Below are 19,203 nucleotides of genomic sequence, written 5' to 3' on the forward strand. Positions count from 1 at the left end.
GTTTAGTTTTATTTTTTTTTTTGCATGCATCTGTCCAATTTTCCCAACACCATTTGTTGAAGAGACTGTCTTAACTTCATTTTATGTTCATGCCTCCTTTGTCAAATATTAGTTGGGCATAGTGGTTTGGATCGATTTCTGGGTTCTCTTTTCTATTCCACTGATCTATATGTCTGTTCTTGTGCCAGTACCAGGCTGTTTTGAGAACAGTGGCTTTGTAATACAACTTGAAATCTGGTATTGAGATTCCTACCTACTTTGTTCTTTCTCAGGATTGCTGCAGCTATTCAGGGTCTTTTTTAAATTCCAGATGAATTTTTTTGAAGGTTCGTTCTAGGTCTGTGAAATATGCCATTGGTATTTTAATGGGGATTGCATTGAATCTGTAGATTGCTTTGGGTAGTATGGATATTTTAATGATGTTGATTATACCAATACATGAACACGCTATGTTCTTCCATCTGTTTATGTCTTCCTCTATCTGTTTTTTTCAGTGTCCTGTAGTTTTCCACATTTAGGTCTTTTACCTCCTCAGTTAAGTTTATTCCTAAGTATCTTAATTTTTTTGGTGCGATGATAAATGGGATTGCTTTTTAAGTCTCTCTTTCTGTAAGTTTACTATTGGTGTAAAGAAATGCCATAGATTTCTTGGCATTAATTTTGTATCCTGCTACATTGCCATATTCATTTATTAAGTCTAGTAATTTTTTGATGAAAATTTTAGGGTTTTCTATGTACAATATCATGTCGTCTGCAAATAAGGACAGTTTTACTTCTTCTTTTCCAATTTGGATGCCTTTTATTTCTTCTTTTTGTCTGATTGCAATGGCTAGTACTTCCATTACTATGTTGAACAAGAGTGGTGAGAGTGGGCATCCCTGTCTTGTTCCTGTTCTTAGGGGAAACAGTTTTATTTTTTGTCCACTCAGTATGGTATTGACTGTGGCTTTTTCATATAAGGCTTTTATTATGTTGAGTTATGATCCTTCTATTCCCACCTGTTGAGAGTATTTATCAAGAAGGGGTGTTGGATTTTTTCAAATGCTTTTTCTGCGTCAATTTAAATGATTATGTGATTTTTATCTCTCAATTTGTTTATGTTATATATCACGTTTATTGATTTGCAGATATTGTACCATCCTTGCATATCCGGAATAAATTCTACTTGGTCATGATGTATGATCTTTCTGTTGTATTGCTGGATCCTATTTGCTAGAATTTTGTCGTCTATGTTCATGAAGGATATTGGCCTATAATTCGCTTTCATTGTGTTGTCTTTATCTGGTTTTGGTATTAGGGCGATGCTGACTTCATAGCTTGGAAGTGTTCCTTCCTCTTGAATTTTTTTTGAATAGTCTGAGGAGTATAGGTTTTAATTTTTCCTTGAATGTTTGGTATAACTCCCCTGTGAAGCCATCTGGCCCTGGCTTTTGTTTGCTGGGAGCTTTTGATGACTACTTTAATTTCATTCATAGTTATCGGCCTATTGAGATTTTTAGAATCTTTCTGATTGAGTTTTGGAAGGTTGTATTTTTCTAGGAATATGTCTATTTCCTCCAGGTTGTCTAGTTTGTTGAAGTAGAGTTGTTCATAGTATTTTTAAATGATCCTTTGTATTTCTGTGGGGTTTGTTATTTTGCCTCTCTCATTTCTGATTTTGTTTATTTGAGTCCTCTCTCTTTGCTTCTTGGTGAGCCTGGCTAGTGGTTCATTAATCTTGTTTATCCTTTCAAATAACCAGCTCTTGGTTTCATTAATCTTTTGTATTGTTTTGTGTGTGTGTGTGTGTGTGTGTGTGTGTGTGTGTGTTTTGTCTTTATGTCATTTGTTTTTGCTCTGATCTTTATTATCTCCTTCCTTCTGCTCACTCTGGGCTTTTCTTGTTGCTCTCTTTCTAATTCTTTGAGTTGTATAGTTAGATTATTTATTACAATTTTTCCTTTTTATTATTTTTTTGGATTGTTGTGTTTTTGTTGTCATTAGTTTCCAGGATTCTTTTAATTTCTTCTTTGATCTCATTGGCAACCCAGTCATTATTTAATAGCATGCAATTCAGCTTCCAAGTGTTTGAGATTTTTGGATTATTTTTATTATAGTTTATTTCTAATTTTATGGCATTGTGGTCTGAGAAGATGCTTGGTATGATTTCAATCTTCTTTAATTTGGGGAGACTTTGCTTGTGACCCAATATGTGGTCTATTTTTGAAAATGTCCCATGTGCACTTGAGAAGAATGTATATTCTGTGGCTTTGGGATGCAATGTTCTGAAGATGTCAGTTAAGTCCATCTGATCTAGTGAGTCATTTAGGATTCCTTTGTCTTTGCTGTTTTGTTTGTTTGTTTGTTTGTTTTTGTCTAGAGGATTTATCCAGTGATGTCAGTGGTGTATTAAAGTCCCTTACTATGATTGTACTGTTATCGATCTCTCCCCTGATATTTTCCAGGAGTTTTGTTATTTATTTGAGTGCTCCCGCATTGGCTGCATATATGTTTATCATGGTTATATCCTATTGTTGTATTGATCCCTTTAGTATTATTAAGTGGCCTTCCTTATCTCTTGTTATGGCCTTCACTTTGAGGTCTATTTTGTCAGATATAAGTATTGCTACCCCAGCTTTTTTTTCATTGCATTTGCCTGAAAGATATTTTTCCATCCCTTCACTTTCAGTCTGAGTGAGTCCCTTGTTCTGAGGTGGATCTCTTGTAGACAGCATATATATGTGTCATGTTTTTTTATCCATTCAGCCACTCGATGTCTTTTGATTGGAGCATTTAGTCAGTTTATGTTTAAAGTTATTACTGAAAGGTACTTGTTTGTAGTTATATCTATTTTTGTGTCTGCGTTCCTTCTTACCTTTTTATTTCTTCTTTTTACAATATTCCCTTTAGCATTTATTGCATTGCTGGTTTGGTGGTGTTAAACTCCCTTAGTCTTTTTTGGTCTACGAAGCTCCTGATTTCCCCTTCAATCTTGAATGATTACCTTGCTGGATAGTGTATTCCTGGATTCAGTCCTTTGCTTTGCAGCACATTGTATACCTCTTTCCATTTCTTTCTAGCTTGATGTGTTTCTGTTGAGAAATCACTTGATAATCTGATGGGGGATCCTTTGTAGGTATCTGTCTGTCTCTCTTGCTGCCTTTAAGATTCTATCTTTGTTGTTAATATTTGTCATTGAAATTATGACTTGTCTTGGTGTGGGTCTTTAGGGATTGTTCCTGTTTGGGACTCTCTGTATTTGAGTAACTTTTTCCTTCCCCATATCTGGGAAGTTTTCTGTCATTATTTATTCAAATATTTTTTCTAATCCTTGCTGTTCTTGTCTTTCTGGCAGCCCTATTATACATATGTTACTTTGTTTCATGTTGTCCCAACATTCCATTAGGCTTTCTTCCTGCTTTTTAATTTTTTTTTCCAGTTGCTGTTCAGATTGTGCTTGTTTCTGTACCTGATGCTCTAACTCACTAATTTGGTCCTCTGCTTCTTCTAGTCTACTGTTGAAACTTTCCATGGTGTTTTTTTTTTTAAATATATTTTATTGATTTTTTTAGAGAGGAAAAGAGAGATAGAGAGAGCTAGAAATGTCGATGAGAGAGAAACATCGACCAGCTGCCTCTTGCACACCCCCTTCTGGGGATGTGCCTGCAACCAAGGTACATGCCCTTGTCTGGAATCGAACCCGGGACCTTTCAGTCCGCAGACCGACGCTCTACCACTGAGCCAAACCGGTTTCGGCTCTATGGTGTTTTTGATTGTAGCTATATCACTTTTCATTTCTTCCTGATTCTTGCATAGATTGTTGATTTTTCTCATCCATCTGATGTATGAATTCCATGACCATTAACTCTGAATTCTTTTTTGGTTATGTTACATGCTTCAATTTCACTAATTTTTTTTGGTAACTCCTCATTTTCTTTTCTCTGGGGATTGTGTCGCCTCCCCATTCTGCCTATCACCAGAAGGTTCAAAATTCGAGTTGTGTGGACCTGGGCTGTGTACCGTGGGAGCTTCACACCACTCGAGTGTCACTGAAGTGCTCTGACACTAGGATGTGTGGCTGCCATGGGTTGGTGGGAACTAGGCTCGCCAATGGTCAGTGTTACCAGTATTCAGTGTGGTCTCATGTGAGCAACTAGAATTATGGACCCTGCCTGCACTGCGCTGTTGGTGTGTGCTGAAAATGAGTCCCCTAGTGCATGGCAGGTGTCAGAGTTTCCCTGTGTCTGCACCAAGAATAGAATATCAGATCTCTATTTCCTTGTGTGGCTTCTCGCTGAGAAACGGTCCCCATGTGCACATGCACCAAGAATTGGAGTCACTGGCTCTTAATGTGAATGCTCTGTGCATCGGGGATCCCAGGCACACATGGTAAGTAACAGAGTCAAGTCAGTGGTGCTCAGTGCTGCCTCTTGCCAGGAGAATCTGGGTCCTGGTCATTACAGGGACTGGGCTGCACAGTAGCATTATAGTGTGCCTGTGCTGTGGAAAACAGACTTCCATGTGCCTTGCTGAAAACAGACTCCTGTGTGCACTGTGGCAAACAGACTTCCGTGTGCGCTTGCCCAGAATCAAAGTCAGGTGGCACTGCCACCCTGCATGGGCTTCAGGTTTGGTCACCGGATTGTGTTGTGGAGAGGAGATTTCAGTTTCTGTGCATGTGAGGCTCAAATTCCCAATACAAGCACTGAGGTCCGTGCGTGCACTCCCAAACTCAAATTCCTATAGGGGTGCTGTGGCCCTGAGCGAGGGGTTGGTCTATCAGTTGCCATGGTGCTATTCTCGTTTCTACTAGGAGAGGGATAGGCTCTTTGTCTCACAGAAATCTGTGGCCTGGAAGTCTGGATTCTTGTTGTCTGTTGGGCTGAAGCTGTTGTCGCAGTTCTCTGTCCCCAGTGGCTGCAGGGTCCTGATTTGCATCTCAGACGCAACTGGGTGGTGCTGAGGCCAGGATCCTAGTCTCAGGCAGCTTTGTTTCTCAAAATGGTCTCTGTGCCCACACTGGCCACCCAGAAGTGCTTTGTGCGCAGGGCTCTGTGGTCTAACACTGCCAGGTTTGGCAGCCCCTTGGAGGACCTGCAGAATCTAACTGTCCCTAGCTCATACACACACACCACACACATGTCTGTACTCTCCTATATGGTTCCCTCACTCTCTCACACTCTCTCCCTCTCTACCTTCCTGCCAATCACCATCTTCCAATCATCTGTACAAACATTTTTAAAAAACACATATATTCACTATTTTCCCTGCTGATTTTTTTCACTCAATTTATCTTATAGGTAATTACATATTAGCACACACATAACCACGTTATTTCCTCTGTGATTTGCTTTATATATCTAGTTTACTGATTCAAAGCACAGATTCTGAAATCACACTCCCTGGGTTAAATTCTCAGCTGTGTGACCTTGGGCAAGTTACTTAACCTCTCGGTACCTACATGTTGACTTATCCATTAAGCACAGTAGGTACAGTGCCTAGGACTTGTAATACTTTTAGGAGCACAGGAAAATGTTTTAAGTTTAATTTCTTTAAAAATCAGAAGTAGTAAGATATGTACACATATAATAATTTAATTTAAAAAATTAAAAAAAAAATAGCCGAAACCGGTTTGGCTCAGTGGTAGAGCGTCAGTCTGCGGACTGAAAGGTCCCAGGTCCGATTCAGGTCGGGGGGTATGTACGTTGGTTGTGAGCACATCCCCGGTAGGAGGTGTGCAAGAGGCGGCTGGTCGATGGTTCTCTCTCATCGACGTTTCTGGCTCTCTATCTCTCTCCCTTCCTCTCTGTAAAAAATCAATAAAATGTACTAAGTTTCAGTATGTTTAAAATAAATAAATAAAATAAAATAAAATAAAATAAAATTTCAAAGAAAAAAGAAAATCAGAAGTAAACATGACTATAAACCTAATTAATATGTAATAATGAATGCATCTTGGATTGTATTTATCTTTATGTGCAAAAGCAGTTATAAAATATCACTTTCAATATTTTTTTATGGTGGAAGAGTCCTACAATGACCAAAGTGCCCAGGGCCCACATAAGTCATAAGGTGCCAGGGGTTCATCTGTGAAATGGATATAACGATAGTGCCTACATCATAGGATGTGAAAAATACCTGAGTTGATATTTGGAAAGCTGATAGAGTTTGGCAATAATAATTTCAACATGTTTGTTAAGTAAACAAATTTTTTAAAATAGGTAAATCATGCCCAGCCAGCGTGGCTCAGCGATTGAGTGTTAACCTATGAACCAGGAGGGCACAGTTAGATTATCTGTCAGGGCACAGGTCTGGTTGGTGGGGCATGCAGGAGGCAGCCAATCAATGATTTTATCTCATCATAATTGTTTCTCTCCCTTCCTCTATGAAATAAATAAAAATATATTTTAAAAAACAATAAAAATAAGTAAATCACTTATAAAGTAAAAAAAAAAACCTTGAGTATCTAAAAGATGTACAATGAAAGGTAAATCTTTCTAATCACTGATCACCAGTCCCACAGTTTTCTTCCTCAGAAATAGCCCGCTATCATTTTTCATATAAATTCCATAGACCACTTGTATAATCAAATAAATCTTTTATTTATTTAAACTGTCCCCTATATGATGGGCATTCAGTTGTTTCCAACCCTTGCTATTACAAACAATGCTGTAATAGACACTCTTACACATGTGTCATTTTGCAAATGTGGGAGTTTAACTGTAGGATAAATTATCTAAACTAATAAAAGAGTAACTTGCTAATTGACTGTACCTTTGCGACGTCCTATATCCAATCAGGTGTGAGTATGCAAATTAACCCAACAAATAAGGTGGGTTAATTTGCATATGCAGGCACTGAGTGGCAAGGGGCAGAGTGGCCCTGGTCACCCGCATCACCCCAGTTGTTCCTGGCCTCTGGGCAGTGTGGGAAGGCAGAAAGGTGGCTCTGGGCTGGAGCTGAAAAGCAGCTCTGGGCCAGAGCAAAAAGGCAGCTCTGGGCCAGAGTGAAGGCGGTACCAGCAGCCAGGGGAAGGAGGGCCTATCCTTGCACGAGTCTTTGTGCATTGGGCCTCTAGTCTGAAATATAATTGCTGGGTCAATTATTTTAAATCCTGATATATATTGCTTAATTACCTCCATACTTATTGTATCAGTTTACATTCTTATCAGGAATGTAAGAGAGTGCCTGTTTTCCCAAATCCTCATCAAACATTGTGTTACCAAACTTTTAGACCTTTGGAAATTTGATAGGTGAAAATGGTCTCTCATTGTAAAGAGCATCTCTTTCATTAGTAGTGAGTTTCAGTAACTTTGACATGGTAAAAGCAGTTTCTTTTTGTGTGAATTGTTCCTATCCTTTGCCTAGTTTTCTATTGTTCATTTTCCTTTTTTATTTGTAGGAGTTTTATTATATGTTAAGGGAACTAGTGCTGTGCCTTTTGACTTGTCTTTTAAAATATATATATATATATTTGACTAGAGGCCTGGTGCATGAAATTCATGCATGGGGAGGGGCGGGGTCCCCTCAGCCCAGGCTACACCCTCTCCAATCTGGGACCCCTTAAGGGATGTCCAACTGCTGTTTTAGGCCCAATCCCGGGGACCCCTGTGGGATCAGGCCTAAAATGGCAGTAGGACATCCCTCTCACAATCCTGGACCACTGGCTCCTAATCGTTCAATTGCCTGCCTGGTACCCCTAACTGCCTCCCCTGCAAGCCTGATTGCCCTTAAATTTCCCCCCTGCTGGCCTGGTCGCCCCTGACTGACCCCCGCTGCCAGCCAGGTTGCCCCCAACTGCCCCCTCCCTGCCGACTTGGTCGCTCCTACCTGCCCTCCCCTCAGCCTGGTCACTACTTACTGCCTCCCTGCTGACCTGGTCACCCACAACTGTCCCCCTCTGCTGGCCTGGTTGCCCTTCCTGCCTCCCCAACCCCGCCTATCTAGTCACCCCACTCAGCCTGCTTGTTCAGTCATTTGATCGTCTCTCACTAACCCCACTGCCAGCCTGGTCAAAGGAAGCCATCTTCAAAGGGCATGAGGGTTAATTTGCATAATACCTCTTTATTACCGTATATAGGATAGTATTACAGATGTCTTGTCTTTTGACATTGCTTACAGTGTTTTTTCCTTGCAGATTTAAAAAATTTTTATGCATTCAAGTTTGTCGGCATTTTCATCAAAGCTTCTGGATTTTATGCCCTTTTTAGAAATTCCTTTCTCACATTGGGAATATATATTTAAAATTCCAACATTATTTATTTATTTATTTATTTATTTATTTAATATATTTTTATTGATTTCAGAGAGGAAGGGAGAGGAAGAGAAAGATAGAAACATCAATGGTCAGAATCATTGATCAACTGCCTCCTGCAAACTCTCCATGGGGAACCTAGCACATAACCCAGCCATGTGCCCTTGACTGGAATCAAACCCAGAACCCTTCAGTATGCGGCCCGACAGTCTATCCACTGAGCTAAACCAGCTAGGGCTTCACACATTATTTTTTATGAATAGAAAAAATATTAAACTGTGACCTATATAGAATTATTCTGAGTAAAGAGCATTATTCATTGTAGAAATTTTAATTTTAAAAAGCATATTTTTATTGATTTCAGAGAGGAAGGAAAAGGGAGAGAAAGATAGAAACATCAATGATCAGAATCATTGATCAGCTGCCTCCTGCACACCCCCATGGAAAGCTGAGCATGCAACCCAGGCATGTGCCCTTGACAGGAATCAGACCTGGGACTCTTTAGTCCACAGGCCAATGCTCTATCTACTGAGCCAAAGCAGCTAAGGCAGAACATTTTAATTTTTAATGTAGTTAAATATAACAATTTTTTCCTGTTTTTTTTTTTTTCTTTTAATATTGTCTTTTTTAAGCAGACCTTTCTTATCCCAAGGTCATAAACATATTCATCTGATTTTTTTAAAATATGTTTTACTTTCTTAAAAACTAATTCCATGTGGAATTTATTTTGGTGCAAGGAATGTGGTAGAGATCTAGTGTATGTCTAGCCAGTTGTCGCTACACCATCTGTTGAATACAACCATTTCCTCCACTGATTTGAAATGTGGCTTTTATTCCTACACGAAAGTCCTATATATATTTAGCTCTATTTCTGGACTGTATTCTGTTCCATTGCTATGTTGGTCTGTCTGTTTATGCATTGGTATTAAGCTATTTTAAATACCATAATGTGAAGCAAGTACAATATATATCTTATCCCTAATTTATTTAAGGATATTTTAAATCAGCAATGGATATTGAATTTTGTCAAATAACTTTTCAGCATCTATGAAAACCATATTATTTTTCCTTGATCTGTTAAAATAGTGAATTGTTTTAATCGATTTTTAATGTTAAAAAATCTTATCTTCCAGAAATAAACCCATTTGGTCATTGGTGTGTTATATTCTTCCAATGGGCTTTCTAATTGCATTTATTTATAGGATTTTTGCGTTGATATTCATAAGTGAGATTGAACTACAGCTTTGAAATTTGAAGGAGATGAATTGAATTTTTCTCTGTTATGAAATAGGTGAAATACATTGGAGTTATTCAGTACTTTAAGATTTGATTACATTTATCTGAAATTTCTGGGTCTCATACATTTTGGGAGGTACTCTTTGACATTTTCAATTTCTATAATAGTAATCGTTTATTTTCATCTTCTTGGGTTAATTTTGTTGATTCACATTTCCCTGGGAAATAGCCAGGCTTTCAAATTTATTTGTATAGAGTTTAGAAAATTATTGTACAAAAATTCTTTTGATTTCATCTGTTTGTTTACTTCTCCATATTCAATTTTATGATTTTATTTATCTCTACAAAATGAGTTTAAAAAACACAGCTTTCATGCGATATAATTCACAAATAAACAATTTCCCATTTAAAGTGAACACTTTAATGGTTTTAGTATAATCAGCACCACACTTTTTAGGACACATTCTACACCATTAGAATAAACCTTATAGCCATCAGCAGTTGTAATTTTTCTTAAAGGCACCGAGGCCTAGCCAACCACTAATCTCTTTCTGTCTGTATAGACTTGCTAATTTTGGACATTTCATATAAATGGAATTATACAATACTAGAGGCCCGGTGCAGGAAATTCATGCATGGGGGGGGTTGTCCCTCAGCCCAGCCTGCACCCTCTCCAATCTGGAATCCCTCTCACAATCCAGGACTGCTGGCTCCCAACTGCTCGCCTGCCTGCCTTCCTGATTCCCCCTAAACTGCTTCTGCCTGCCAGCTTGATCACCCCCTAACCACTCCCATGCCAGCCTGATTGATATCTAACTGCTCCCCTGCCAGCCCGTTTACCCCCAACTTCCCTCCTCTGCCAGCTTAGTCACCCCTAACTGCCCTCCCCTGCAGGGTTGATCACCTCCAACTGCCCTCCCTTACAGACCTGGTTCCTCCCAAATGCCCTCTCCTGCTGGCCATCTTGTGGTGGCCATCTTGTGTCCACATGGGGGAGGATCTTTAACCACATTGGGGAAGCCATCTTGTGTGTTGGAGTGATAGTTAATCTGCATATTACTCTTTTATTAGATAGAATAGAGGCCTGGTGCATAGGTGGGGGCCAGCTGGTTTGCCCTGAAGGGTGTCCCAGATAAGGGTGGGCGTTCCCTTGGGGTGTGGGGCCGCCTAGGCGAGGGGCCTGTGGTGGTTTGCAGGTCAGCCATGACCCCTTACAACCCAAGCAGAGGTCCTGATATGTGGAATATAATTGCCTTCTACAATTGAAAATTTATAGCCTGAAGTGAATCCAAGCCCCCTGCTTGCACCGTGGCTGCTGCCATTTCTGTTTGGATTTGTGTACCTTCTACAATTGAAACTTTGTAACCTTGAGTGGAGGCCTAGGCTGGCCAGGGTGTGTGGAAAGCTTAGCTTCCTCTATTGCCAGGGAAACCCTAGCCTGTTCTCTCCACCTCCGTGATTGCTGCCATTTTTCTTGGGATTTATCTTCTATAATTGAAACTTTGTATCCTTGAGTGGAGGCCTAGGCTGACCATGGTGTGTGGAAAGCTTGGCTTCCTTCATTGCCGGGAAACCCAAGCCTCTCAACTGCTCTCTGTGGCTGCAGCCATCTTGGTTGGGGTTAATTTGCATAATTTCTCTGATTGGCTGGTGGGTGTGGCTGGTGGGTGTGGCTGGTGGGCGTAGCCTAGTTATGGTTAATTTGCATGTCACTTTTATCATGTAGGGTATAGGCCTGGTGCATGGGTGAGGGCCAGCTGGTTTGCCCTGAAGGGTGTCCTGGATCAGGGTAGGGGTTCCCTTGGGGTGTGGGGCAGCCTGAGTGATGGGCCTGTGGTGGTTTTCTGACTGGCTATGCCCCCAGCCACCCAAGCGGAAGCTCTGGTATTTGGGATATATTTACTTTCTACAATTGAAGCTTTGTAGTCTGGAGCAGAGCCAAGCCTCCTGCTCGCTCTGTGGTGGCAGCCGTTTCTGTTTGGATTTGCTTACCTTATATAATTGAAACTTTGTAGCCTTGAGTGGAGGCTTAGGCCTGCTAGAGCAGGTGGAAAGCTTGGCTTCTTCCGTTGCCAGAGAAACCCAAGCTCTCTTTGGCCGCAGCCATCTTGGTTGGGGTTAATTTGCATACTTGCTCTGATTGGCTTGTGGGCATGGCTTATGAGCAGAGTGATGGTTAATTTGCATATTACTCTTTTATTAGGTAGGATGTGGTCTTCTGTGACTAGCTTCATTCACTTAGCATACATTTTCAAGAGTCATCCATCTTGTTATAATTTTTTTCTTTTCTTTATTTAAAAAAATATTTCTATTGCTCTTTAGATAGAAAGGAAGAGAGAGAGAAAGAGAGACCAATGTAAGAGCAGAACATGGATTGCATGCCTCCTACCTAGGATCGAGCCTGCAACAACTGCATGTGTCCCAACCAGGAATCTAATCAGCAACCTTCTGGTGCATGGGATGACACCCAAACAACTGAACCCCACCAACCAGGGAAAAGTTAGTGTTTTTTTTTTAAAGAACATTTATTCTTTAGTTTTGTTGTTAATCCTCACTCGATGATATTTTTTCCTTTGAATTTTTAGAAAGAGTGGAAGGGAGGTGGTGAGACAGAGAGTGAGAAACATTGATGTGAGAGAGACACTTTGGTTGCCTATCTCATGTGCCCAGACCAGGGCCGGGGATTGAGCCTGTAACCAAGGTATTTGTCCTTGACCAAAATTGAACCCAGGACCCTTCAGTCCAAGGGTTGACACACTATCCACTGATCCAAACCAGCTAGAATGTAAGTTTTAAAATGAAGATCTAAAGTTGTTTTTATGTCCCTTATCAGTATATCATCTGCATTAGTCATATGGGGCTACCATAACAAATACCATGACTGGGTGGCATTTTAAACAACAGAAATTTCTTTTCTCACAAATCTGAACTAGAAGTCCAAGATCAAGATATAAGTAGAATTATTGTTTTTCCTCAGGCATTACTTTAGTTTATAGATGGCCATCTTACTGTGTCCTGTTATATGGTTGGTGCTGTCTATGTGTCTGTGTATCTGTATCTTAATATCCTCTTATGAAACCAGTCACGTTGGAATATGGCCTACCCTAATGACCTCATTTTTAAAAATTTAATAACTCCTTATTGTTCAGTTTATTACAATAGTTTCTCCTTTTCCCCTCATACCTCCCCTCCATTCAGTTCCCACCTCACCCTCTGCCTTTACCTCCCCCACACTGCCCTCATTCATAGGTGTACAATTTTTGTCCAGTCTCTTCCTGCACCTCCCATACCCCTTTACCCCCTGAGAATTATCAGTCCACTCCCTTTCTATGCACCTGATTCTATTATATTCACCAGTTTATTCTGTTCCTCAGATTTTTAATTCACTTGATTTTTGGGTTCACTTGTTGATAGATATGTATTTGTTGTTCATAATTTTTATCTTTACTTTTTCTTCTTCCTCTTCTTAAAGAATACCTTTCAGCATTTCAAATAAGACTGCTTTGGTGGTGATGAACTCCTTTAGCTTTTTCCTATCTGTGAAGCTCTTTATCTGACCTTCCATTCTGAATAACTTTACTGAGTAGAGTAATCTTGGTGGTAGATTCTTACTATTCATCACTTTGAATGTTTCTTACCACTCCTGTCTGGTCTGCATAGTTTCTGTTGAGAAATCAGCTGATAATCGTATGGGTGCTCCCTTGTAGGTAATTAACTGTTTTTCTCTTGCTGCTCTTAATGTTCTCTCTTTGTCTTTTGCTCTTGGCATTTAAATTATGATTTGTCTTGGTGTGGTCCTTTTTTTGGATTCTGTTTGTTTGGGGTTCTGTGTGCTTCCTAGACTTGTAAGTTGTAGTTTTGAAATTGTTGGGCTAGGCAGCAATTTAGTGCTTACCTATGCCGCCATCTTTGTTTCTCCTAATGACCTCATTTTAATTTAAATTGCTCTTTAGTGGTCCTGTCTTCAAATACAGTCACATACTGAAGTATTGGGGATTAGGGCTTAAAAATAGAATTTTAACAGAATACAATTTAGTCCATAACACCATATTAAAAAAAATCAAATTTGTATTGCCTACTCTATTTCTATATATATATTTTGTTCAGTTACACTAACTCAGTCAAAATGCTCTAAGGAATTTTTTTTTTTTTTTTTTTTTTGTGTGTGTGTGTGTGTGTGTGTGTGTGTATGCAAAATCTAAGTCTCATCACTCAATCAGGTTTAAATTTTAAATGATTTTTTTCTGACTACAAAATTAACATATACACTATATAAGATTCAAATGCTACAGAAATACATGAACAAACTGAAAAGTGAACTCTTCCATAATTGCCACAGTCAACAGGTCAACAGTGTATTTACAGCTTACTCCTCAAATTTTTCTTCCTTCATAGTGATATTAACAGTGGAAAAGGAATCATATTCAACATTAACATTTTAAAGCATATTCTTTTCTGAAAATATGCCATGCACATCTTTCTATGGTGCATAGATTCGTGCATAGGTGAGGTCCCTTGGCCTTGCCAGAGCCCTCTAGCAATCAAGGACCCCTCAGGGGATGTCAGACTGCCGGTTTCAGCTCAATCCCCAGAGGCTAGGCCAAGGGACTCCACCAGTGCACGTGTACTGCGTCTCTAGTATGCATATAGGATCTTTGGTTAATCTCTTCCTGCTTTCCCCCTTCCTCCTACCCCCTTCCCTCTGAGATTCATCAGTCTGTTCCATGTTTCCATGCCTGTGCATTGAACATCTGCCCCCTGCTGGTTAGTGTGCATCATAGCTACCAGTCGAATGGTGACTTAGGCTTTTATATATATATACTAGTGGCCCAGTGCATGAAATTCATGCACGGAGCGGGGGGGAGGGTGTCCCTCAGCCCAGCCTGCAGCCTCTCCAGTCTGGGACCCCTCAAGGGATGTCTGACTGCCGGTTTAGGCCCAATCCCACACACAGACTGGCATTTGGACAACCCTCTTAAAATTCGGAACCGCTGGCTCCTAACTACTCACCTGCCTGCCTGATCACCCTAACTACTGTGCCTGCTGGCCTTTTTGCCCCCAACTGCCCTCCCCTGTTGACCTTCTTGTCCCCAACTGCCCTCCTGCTGGACTGATCACCCCTAACCACCTCTGCCTCAGCCCTGCCACCATGGCTTTGTCAAGAAGTATGTCCAGAAGGTCTCCTGGTCTAATTAACATATTACCCTGTTATTAGTATAGATAGATTTATAGCAAACATTTTGTTGTGTGCATATACCATGATTTATTTAAATATCTCCCTATTGATGAACATTTAAATTGCCACCAACTTTTAGCTGCTGCAAAACACTACACACAGTACTACAATAAATATCTATTGCATTCATCTTTGTGCTCATGGGATTGTGTAGATAGATATCCTAGAATTTGAAAAGTTATATTCAGGGGTTATAAACATTTAAAATTTTAACAAATGCTTCCAAATTTCACAGTAGTTTTTTCTTGTTGTTGTTAATTCTCACCCGAGGATAATATTCCCATTGATTTTTTGAGGGAGTGGAAGAGAGGCTGGGAGGGGAAAAGAAAGAGAGAGAAATGTAGATATAAGAGAGACATTTTGATTGGTTGCCTCCCACAAACACCCCAACCAGGGCCTTGGATTGAGCCTGAAACCCAGGCATGTTCCCTTGACCAGGAATCAAACCTGAGATCTTTCTTCAGTGTATATGCTGATGCTCCATCCACTGAAACAAACTGGCCAGGACTACAGTAGGTTTTTTTTTTTTTTTTTTTTTTTTTTTTTTTTTAATAATTGAATTTTAGAGAGAGAGGAAGGGAAAGAGAGTTAGAAACATTAATGACAGGGATGCATCAACATTGATAGCTGCCTCCTGCCTCCCCCTATTGGAGATTGATCTGGAAACCTGACCTGGAATCCAACAAGTGACCTTGAGGTGCATGGGTAAATACTCAGCCACTTAGCATCACTGGCCTGGCACATAGTTTTTAACTTGGAGGCAGTTCCTGCAGGGTGGTTCATGTTGGCAGGGAATACTTTATCCCAGGTGAATCAAAAAGTTGTTTAGAGATCCATGGTAGATCCTATTCTGTCCTATCTTTTGTAGGGGTACATTTTGGGAAAATTTTATGTACATTTTTGGGAATACTAATCTAAAATTATTTTTTTGACTTTGGCCTAAAATAAATGTAATGAGAAATGCACTACCCATGCTGGAAAAATCTATGTATTTGACATACATTGTTTGATGCAAGTCCTTTTTTCTTTTCTTTTTTGATCTTCTAAGAGGTACCATATGACTTATTTCTATCTCAACAATAAGATTATGAATTATGATTATGGTAGTTCTCCTTTACCATTAATGATAATGAACTCACTCATGGGTACCTCTTATAAAGTATGCTCACAAGGATGTGGCCACATAATACTGAAAGTGCAATTATCTTATGTTTCTATTATTTACAATACTAGAGGCCCAGTGCACGAAATTCATGCATGGGGCACGGGTGTCCCTCAGCCTGACCTGCACCCTCTCCAATCCAGGAGCTCTAGGGGGATGTCCAACTACTAGTTTTGGCGGGATAGGGCCTAAACTGGCAGTTGGACATCCCTCTCGCAATCTGGGACCTCTGGCTCCTAAAGGCTAACCTGCCTGCCTGCCCTAACCACTCAGCCTGCCTGCCTGATCCCCCTAACTAACCTCCCCTGCCAGCCTGGTCACCCCCTAACTTCCCTCCCCTGCCAGCCTATTCACCCTTATTAACTTTCTTTTTTAATCTTATCCCCTTCACACACAACTGTATTTGATTTCCTTATTGGCTTCTCCCCCTCACACAATTTTTCTCTACTTAATGTAACACTTTTTCCTACTGACTCATCATTTATAAACTTATTTCCTCTTTATTTCCTACTTCTGTTCCATCATCCTTCTTCCCATCTTTCTCCTACCCTCCCTCCTTCCCCACATTCCTTCTTTCCTTTATTTTTATCCTTCCCTCCCTCCCCTTTTCCTTCCTTCCCACCTTAAATTTTTTCTTCACTTCCTCCCTTGGACCTGCTTTGCTCCTTCCTCCATTTCTTTCTTCTTCCCATTCTCCTTTTAAGCTCTACCGGCTTTCATTTAAAGATTTTCTCCCCTACCTCTTTCTCTCTCATCCTACCTTTTCCATACATTCTATTCTACTTACTTTCACTTTTTAAATATCTATCCACCTGCTTAATTATTCACTATTATTTATTTTTTTTCTTTTCTGATTCCTACTTTTAAAATCTGTTCCCAGTACACAGCTATACTTGATTTTCATTATAGCTCCTACAGCTCACTCATACATCCTCTTTCTTTCTTTCTTTAACTCTGCTCTCTACTGACTCCTTTATAAAGTTCTTCCCTCTCTCCTTCCCATTGTTCTTTTTTCACCAAGCAATTCTATTGATTTAAGCTGGAGGGAGCAAGAATGGGAGGCCCCGGGGCGTGGCCAGGTCATCTGTCCAGAAGTTGTGTCCCCATTTTTGGCATCTCTGGTAGGTGGGACAGGGATGGCATCTCCACAGATCCCAGAGAAGATAAGGGGTGGGGTGGGGGGGAGAAAACAGGTGAAGAGAGAGAGAGAGAGAGAGAGAGAGAGAGAGAGAGAGAGAGAGAGAGAGAGAGAGGAGAGAGAGAGAGGGAAACATAATAGTCATATATGTGTCTTGAGAGAGAGAGAATGTATATGTGTTTATAGAGAAACAATAGTTGTGTATGTATCTATGAGAGAGAGAAATGAAATACTTGTGTATGTATCTATGAGCGAGAGATCTGAAAGATAGGGTTCTGGGTGTGTTTCTGTGTAATAAATGGGGAGAGAAAAGATTGAAAAGAAGGGAAGAAGGGGAGACAGACCCCTCCTTCCCCTAAGGGGGCCTCCTTCTCCTTGCCATGTAGTCAGCAACCCCAGCACTGAGTGGATTGGGATAGGGCAACCCCATATGCCCTTCTCCATCTTGTGCTTTTCCTGTGTCTGGGGCTTGTCCTCTAGATGCGTCTGTCCTCTTGTCAAGAGTCACCTCGTGAGCCCACACCCTGTGGCCCTGAGGGGTGAGATTAGTTGGAAGTATCAGAATGAACGCTCCCTGGTCCTTCTGTTGGGGACATCACTGCAGACGGGGTCACAACCTCCTGCCAGCTGCCGTTTGCCCTCATTTCCTGAGGGCTGTACATCTGGCCTCCCTCGAGGTTATCTCCGTAGCCCCCTGGGCCCATCGAATATTGGAGTAATTCCATCTGAGAAGCAGGGTAGGAATCTCCATTGAGCCTGGGCATCCCCAGAAACATGTCCCCAAATCCTGAAAGATTGAAAGAGCCCCCAGAGCCTGCGAAGGAAGAGGGTGTTGGGGAGCTGGTATGGCTGTGGCCCCCCTGGGTGACAGACATGGTGGTCATGACGGCACAGATGTTTGCCTCCTCTTGAAACTTTCCAATATTTTTCTTATAACGAATTCACTTGTTGCCAAACCAGTTGGAAACCTGAGAGACGGTGATGCCACACTTCTTGGCGAGCTCCTCCTTAGCCTCCTCACTGGGATACGGTTACTCAGGTGGGAATAGAAATACTCACTTAGGACCTCGGTGGCCTGTTTGCTGAAGTTCTGGCATTTCCATCTGGCATCCAGGATCTGGGAGCTCAGGATCATGACGGCCTCGCAGGTGCTCTGCTCTAGCTGCTTCTGGATGGCGCTGACCATCAGCTCCATCTCTCTGGGTGCCACGAGCCTCGTGCAGCTCTGCTTCCTCAGCAGGTTCATGACGTGGGTCGTGAACTCGCTACATGTCTGCTCATACTTCTCCAGCTCTGAGTGGTAGATATGGCAAATCTGGGCAAGTTTGCTGTGATAGTCCCAGTGTTTGATGGAGTTGTCAGGGGACACGCCACCCCTGGAAGTTGCTGCAGCTGCAGCCGATGCCACTAAGCTGCCCTCCTCCCCTGCCACCCTTTCTCAGGCCCAGCCACACCTTTTGCCAGAAGCATGTTGTCCAAGCACATAAACTGGGGGTCCACCAGCTCCTCCTCCTAGGAGTTTCGGATTCTCTGGCCAGTCTCCTTGATTTCACACAGGATGGTAAAGAGAGCTGGCTTCACTTGATGGCAGTTTAGGGTGTGTTTCCTGGCCTGGGTCTCATCCAAGCTCTGTTCTGTGATGGTCATTATCTGCTGAAGAATGTCCCCATGTCTTGCTTCCCTTGGCCTCCCGGGATCACCCCCCACCACCACCACTTCCACCGGGAGGCTCACCAGGGTCCCCAGGCTCCCCACCTACCAGCTCCAAGCTCCGCCAGCCCCTGTCTGGAGGGGGCGGATTCAGCAGCTGCTTGTCCTTAGTGGTGGGGGGCCCTGAGGTCCCCTCTCTGTTCCACTCCTCCCCGCCTGGTTACTTCCCCCCAAATTTTCTGTGGTCTCTGCTTCCTCCGCCCTGACCCCTGCCTGTCTCTCCAGCTCCTGGCTCTGGAGGGAGACCTGGGGTACCAGCTGGGCCCCCCACAGGAGACCCCGGCCCCCGGTGGTGAAGGAAATGGAGCCGGAGAGACAGGAAGCCCAGGTGGTGTGTGTGTGTGTGTGTGTGTGTGTGTGTGTGTGTGTGTGTGAGAGAGAGAGAGAGAGAGAGAGAGAGAGAGACAGAGACAGAGAGAGACAGAGAGAGAGAGAGAAAGAGACAGAGAGAGACAGAGACAGAGACAGATAGACTGGAGCCCTCCTTC

The 19,203-nt window shown here is 41.7% G+C and overlaps 1 long non-coding RNA gene and 1 pseudogene across 2 annotated transcripts in view; one reads left to right on the plus strand and one right to left on the minus strand.

The window, feature by feature from the left end:
• The window catches only part of LOC311615160, a 128,125-nt gene that overhangs the window by 44,660 nt on the left and 64,262 nt on the right, over nt 1-19,203 (plus strand). The gene's annotated exons all lie outside the window — the stretch shown is intronic.
• On the minus strand, nt 17,551-18,667 carry LOC311614509 (pre-B-cell leukemia transcription factor 2-like; annotated as a pseudogene). The gene has a single exon. The product of its transcript is annotated as a pre-B-cell leukemia transcription factor 2-like (transcript).

This window comes from Pipistrellus hanaki (assembly GCF_964339955.1).
Source record: "Pipistrellus hanaki genome assembly, chromosome: X".
NCBI classification, from domain to species: domain Eukaryota; kingdom Metazoa; phylum Chordata; class Mammalia; order Chiroptera; family Vespertilionidae; genus Pipistrellus; species Pipistrellus hanaki.